The sequence below is a fragment of the Cervus elaphus genome, chromosome X (assembly GCF_910594005.1).
Source record: "Cervus elaphus chromosome X, mCerEla1.1, whole genome shotgun sequence".
In the NCBI taxonomy this organism is placed as follows: domain Eukaryota; kingdom Metazoa; phylum Chordata; class Mammalia; order Artiodactyla; family Cervidae; genus Cervus; species Cervus elaphus.
In genome coordinates, this window is record NC_057848.1 from 161,274,026 (window position 1) to 161,280,038 (window position 6,013).

The window sequence follows — 6,013 nt, forward strand, 5'->3', positions numbered from 1 at the left end:
CTCTCACCCTGCACCCAATCATGAACTGCTCCCCATTCTGTTTCAAAAGCTTATATCATAAAAAGCTTAGCCTTTTTACTTCTTCTGCCATGCTTTAATCCAGACCCTTATCACCTCTGGAATCATCTGCAACTGACCTCCCTGTCACCACTCCCCCCTTCTGTAATATTTACAATTATCTGGACTCTTCCACAAATACTAAACTGCTATGTTACTCTTTAAAACTTTTGAAGATTACCTCTGTAACAATACATATATTTTATGTCTATTATATTCATTGTACAGATATACTGTGCTGTGCTGGGCTTCGTCACTCAGTCATGTCCGACTCTTTGCGACACTATGGACTGTAACCCACCAGGCTCCTCTGTTCGTGGGGATTCTCCAGGCAAGAATACTGGAGTGGGTTGCCATGCCTTCCTCCAGGGGATCTTCCCAACCCAGGGATTGAACCCAGGTCTCCTGCATTGCAGGTGGGTTCTTTACTGTCTGAGCCACCAGGGAAGCCTGTGAATACTGGAGTGGGTAACCCATCCCTTCTTCAGGGGAACTTCCTGGCCCAGGAATCAAACCAGGGTCTCCTGCATTGCAGGCAGATTTTTTTTTTTACCAGCTGAGCCATCAGGGAAACCCCATATAGATATACTACATTTTGTTTATCCATATATTCGTGAATGAACATTTCAGTTGTTTCTAGATTTGAGGGATTATGAATAGTGTTGCTATGAATACTTGTGCTCAAGTTTTTATTTTAATACCTGCTCTCGGTTCTTTTCGGTCTATATTAATACCTGGGAGTAGAATTGCTGAGTTGTATCTTAACTCTGTGTTTAACTTCTTGAGTAACTACCGCAGGGGCTGCATTGTTTTACATTCCCCTCAGGGAGGTATTGATCTCAGCAAGGCAGCAACAAGCAGTGGCATGGAGTGAGATCTTAATTCCCTGCCCAGGAATTGAACCTGGGTAGCCTGGATGAGACCCAGGAATCCTAGCCACCAGACCAGCAAGGGCTAGAGGCTAGAAACTAATTTTCCCTGGATCTTTGCCCCCAGTGAAAAATGCGTGGAGGCAGAAACTGTAAATGCAGGTACAAAGTTTATTATTAGAGATATAGCACAGTGGGAGAGTACCTAGAGAAACAGCTTAGTTGAGACAGAAGCAAGGCAGAGATGCTCACTGGGAGAGAAAGGGTGTGGGTGTCCCCCTTAGTGAGGAAGAGTGCAGTGAAGAGATGGTTAAGTCATTTATATTGGGCAGTTCTTCCGGGTTTTGTCTTCCTTCAGGCCAATGATCTGGTTTCTTTTTCCACACCTGACCTACCCTGGGACCCTCCCCTGGGATGTGCATGCACCCCTCAGCCAAGATGGATCTCAAAGTGAAGGCTTCTGAGATAAGCAAGACTCGTTATGGCCTCAAGTTATCTCTTGACTGTTGACCCACAAAGAGCCTTTCTGCACATGTGTAATGTCTCCCTTGTCCCAAAAGAACGGGGGAGCAGAGATCCCTTAATCATTTACTCAAACAGGATTTTGCCCCTCTTTGTCCTTGCCGTGACTGTTACCTTAAGGTGTTTACAACAGACAACCACTAGCTATTTACCCTGTTTCTGTTGTTACTTCCATTTTGGAGAGCAAACAGGAGGCTGATTGTAAATGCCTCAGTTGGAGCCCACCTATCTCTTGCCTCAGGAAATGCAAACCGGAGGCTGCTTGTAAATGTCTAACCTGGAGCCCAGCAGCAAATGGCACCATAAAGAAAGTGAAAAGACACAGCTTTCCAGGTGGCTCAGTGGTAAAGAATCCACCTGTGATGCAGGAGACACCATATGTTCCATCCCTGGGTCGGAGGATCCCCTGGAGGAGGGCATGGCAACCCACTCCAGTATTCTTGCCTTGGGGAATCCCCTGGACAGAGGAGCCTGGTGGGCCACAGTCCACAGGGTCTCACAGAATCAGACATGACTGAAGTGACCGAGTGCGTGCAATGTGGAGCCCATCTATTTCCTGCATCATTATGACAGTTCTAATATATCTACATCATTGTCATCTCTACATCTAATATTGCTAGCTGTTATTTTCTGTTTATTTTTTTATTGTAGCCATTCTAGTACATGTGAAATGGTATCTCACTTTGGTTTTGACTTGCATTTCCTTAATGATTAATGCCATTGAGCATCTTTTCATGTGCTTATTGGCTTTTTGTACATCTTTTTTGAAGAAATGTCTCTTCAAGCCCTTTGCCCATTTACACATAGATTTGTCTTTTTTTGTTGCTGTGTTTTAAGAGTTCTCTCTATATTCTGGATATGAAACCCTTATCAGATACATGATTTGCAAATATTTTCTCCCATTCTGTAAGTTGTCTTTCACTTTCTTTATTTTTTAAAAAATTTTTGGCTGTGTTGGGTCTTTGCTTCTGTGCATGGACTTTCTCTAGTTGTGATGAGCAGGGGCTACTCTTCATTGTGGTGCAGGGTATCTCATTGTGGGCTCTAGAACATGGGCTCAGTTGTAGCACACAGACTAGTTGCCCTGTGGCATGTGGAATATTTCTGGACCAGAGATCAAACCCATGTTCCCTGCATTGGCAGGCAGATTCTTTACCACTGCGCCACCAGGGAAGTCCTGTCTTTTTACTTTCTTTATAGTGCCATTTGCTGCACAGAAGTTCTCAATTTTGATGAAGTCCAATTAATCTATTTTTTCTTTTGTCATTTGTGTTTTTGTTATCATAACTAAGAATATATTGCCAAATTCAAGGCCGGACCTACTTTTAATTTCCATTCCCCACCAAGAACCTTCATCCTGTAGATTGATTAACCAAAGTGAATCTCTAATGAGTCCTTGGACATGCAGCTTCCTTTACCTGGCAAACCTTTTCTTTTCCTTCCAGATCCAATTCAAATATCACCTTAGTGAATTCTCAGTGTCCTCAAGGAATGATGCTTTTTCAAATACCCACCTCCTTCAGGCACTGATCCTGTCTGTGTATTCACCTGGTGTGTAAATTTATCTGCGTCTTTTTCTTCTTTTAAGGTTATGGTGCTTTGAGCACAAGGATGAATTTTGTTGTGCTCTGAAGGCTATCAGTTCAGTTCAGTTGCTCAGTGGTGTTCGACTCTTTGCAACTCCATGGACTGCAGCACGCCAGCCCTCCATGTCCATCACCAACACAGAGCTTGCTCAAACTCATGTCCATTGAGTCGGTGATGCCATCCACCCATCTCATCCTCTGTCGCCCCCTTCTGCTCCTGCCTTCAATCTTTCCCAGCATCAGGGTCTTTTCCAATGAGTCAGTTCTTCGCATGAGGTGGCCAAAGTGTTGGAGCTTCAGCTTTAGCATCAGTCCTTCCAATGAACATTCAGGACTGACCTCCTCTAGGATTGACTGGTTGGATCTCCTTGCAGTCCAAGGGACTCTCAAGAGTCTTCTCCAACACCACATTTCAAAAGCATCAATTCTTTGGCGTTCAGCTTTCTTTATGGTTCAACTCTCACATCCATACATGATGACTGGAAAAACCATATCTTTGACTAGATGGGACCTTTGTCAGCAAGGTAATATCTCTACTTTTTAATATGCTGTCTAGGTTGCTCATAACTTTGCTTCCAAGGAGCAAGTGTATTTTAATTTCATGGCTGCACTCACCATCTGCAGTGATTTTGGAACCCAAGAAAATAGTCTGTCACTATTTCCATTGTTTCCCCATCTATTTGCTGGGAAGTGATGGGACCAGATGCCATGATCATTGTTTTTTGAATGTTGAGTTTTAAGCCAGCTTTTTCACTCTCTTCTTTTACTTTCATCAAGAGGCTTTTTAGTTCCTCTTCGCTTTCTGCCATAAGGGTGGTGTCATCTGCATATCTGAGATTATTGATATTTGTCCCAGCAATCTTGATTTCAGCTAGTGCTTCATCTAGTCTGGCATACCCTTAGTAAATGCTCAGTTTGTGGAATGAATGGATGAATGAGCATTTATGAGAAATAACACATTCTCTTGTCATATAGTTTTAAAAGCCACATAAAATCTATACATTTTGTGGAAAGGGGAGACAAAATTCCCACTGAAAGGGTCAGATAGATACAAAACTGATTGGATATGTGGCATTATCATTTGTTACTGAACACCCAGCAAGGTCTTCTCAACTCACCTACTTCCTGTGGTCCTTTTTGGAGATTCCCCCAATTTTCTAAGGCTCCTTATGACTCTCTTTACATGAAAAGTCAGGAGAAGGGAATCTCACAAGACATCTAACCTGTGCTTCATATTTATTTTTTTTTATTTTATTTTTCAGTGTCTATAATCAACTTTATTTTAATATAATCTAAACACATATCATTTAGAAAATACCAAGAAAAATTTATGTACAAGAGTCGATGCTATCGCATTTGGACAAAGCTGGCAAGTTCCTGCTATGAGCATATCCCAGGAGAGACCACCAAGGAAACCTAATATATTGGAATAGATGTTGTGGCATTTGGCCCACAGTTTGATAGCCCTCAGAGTTAACCTGAAGTTGTCAATGTTTGATACTAGATGTAAAACATCTCATAAAACCATTTCATTGATTTGCAACAAAATCAAAACCCTGCAATCATTAAGACTTCTTATACACATGTAAATTTTTAAGCAGACTGTCATGTTTTAAGTCCAAGTTTCCTGGAATAGTCTGCACTGCTAATCTTGCAAACAAAATATCAGTCTCTATCCCATCAAACAGTTTGATAACTGGTACAAATGCCTCTTCAACAGCTCTTAAATCATTTACTTCTCCCTGTAACTTCAACTTATCATAGAATGAGGTGAAAAAGTCACTTCAGTCAACATGTCTTGGTGCAACACACAATGCATCGATATTGGCATTTTTTTGTATGTACTCCTAATCTGTAAGATCCAGATGTAAACATTTCCCCATCAGCATGTTCAGTTACAGATTGCGGAAGATTCTTGCTTTCGCCGATTTCTCGTATCCAGTCTTTCACCAGGTTAATTTTCCCAAAATTAAAATCCTGCACTGAAGTTCCTCTTTCTCTTCAAAAACCCCAAAGGGCTTCAGAGTCTCCACTAGTTTCTGTGTAATAGGCAGTTAGTCTTCTTGGGGGCTGCTAAGCGGGAGGGGGAAGAAATGCCACAGTGCTTCTGTGGTGGGTGTTTGCTGAGATCCCTGCTTTGTAACTGCAAACAGCTTTGTCTCAGCCGGCACCGCCCAGCTGCCCAGCCGTACTCCGCCCTCCTCGCCTGCAGCCGCCCCCTACTCTGGGCAGGATCCACTGAGATGGGAAGGAGGGGCGTCCGCTGCCTCAGCCCTGGTCCAGCCTCACTCCTGCTCCGGCCTAGAATATTTTTATTTTAAAATAAAAGTTTTAATTTTAAAATTTTCTAGTTGCCTTTTTACTAGAGGCACTATAATGTATTATTCAATCTGGAACACTTAAAAAATTATATATAACTCACATATACATAGAATATAGACATCTTAAGTGCATAGGTTGTGAATGTTTACATATGGATGGGTGCATCTAAGTAACTGACACCAAAAAGAAGGTAAGCTCACCTAATTATGCTGAGACAAGAGGCATCATCAGGACTGATTGCTTCCCTGTGAATAGATTCTTTGGGGCAAGAATATTGTCAGTGACAACACATTTCTGCTTGTACCATGCCTGGTGATGACAAGGTTGAATATCTGGTTGAGGTGTACATGACCAAATTGCAACTGTTGCCTATAAGATCTGTCTTGTCCAATGTAGAAATTTACTTGAGGCATTTTCAAGCAAATTAATTCCATTCGGTGACTTAGTATTTTTAAATGTCCCCATCTCCTTTATCCTCTGCTCCCTTAGGGCTGGGCATCTTTGGAGAGACAGTCACTTCGGCTTGTGTTTCCCATCAGTTCACAGGCTTTCTTTCTTCATGTGACCTTGTAAGCAGGCTGTGCACCCTGGAAGCCAGACGCATGGAGAGAGTGGAGTGGCCCCACTATCTAAAGTCTAAAGTCACCGTGGAGTTGA

The 6,013-nt window shown here is 42.3% G+C and overlaps 1 protein-coding gene and 1 pseudogene across 1 annotated transcript in view; one reads left to right on the forward strand and one right to left on the reverse strand.

Moving 5' to 3' along the window:
* Positions 1-303, forward strand: part of FANCB (FA complementation group B) — a 115,287-nt gene extending 114,984 nt beyond the window's left edge. The window contains exon 15 of the mRNA XM_043896171.1: positions 286-303. The gene's annotated coding sequence lies outside the window, so the exon portion shown is untranslated. The remainder of the gene's footprint in view (positions 1-285) is intronic.
* A 4,034-nt stretch (positions 304-4,337) lies between these two features.
* On the reverse strand, positions 4,338-5,769 carry LOC122690555 (annotated as a pseudogene).
* Positions 5,770-6,013: the final 244 nt, after the last annotated feature.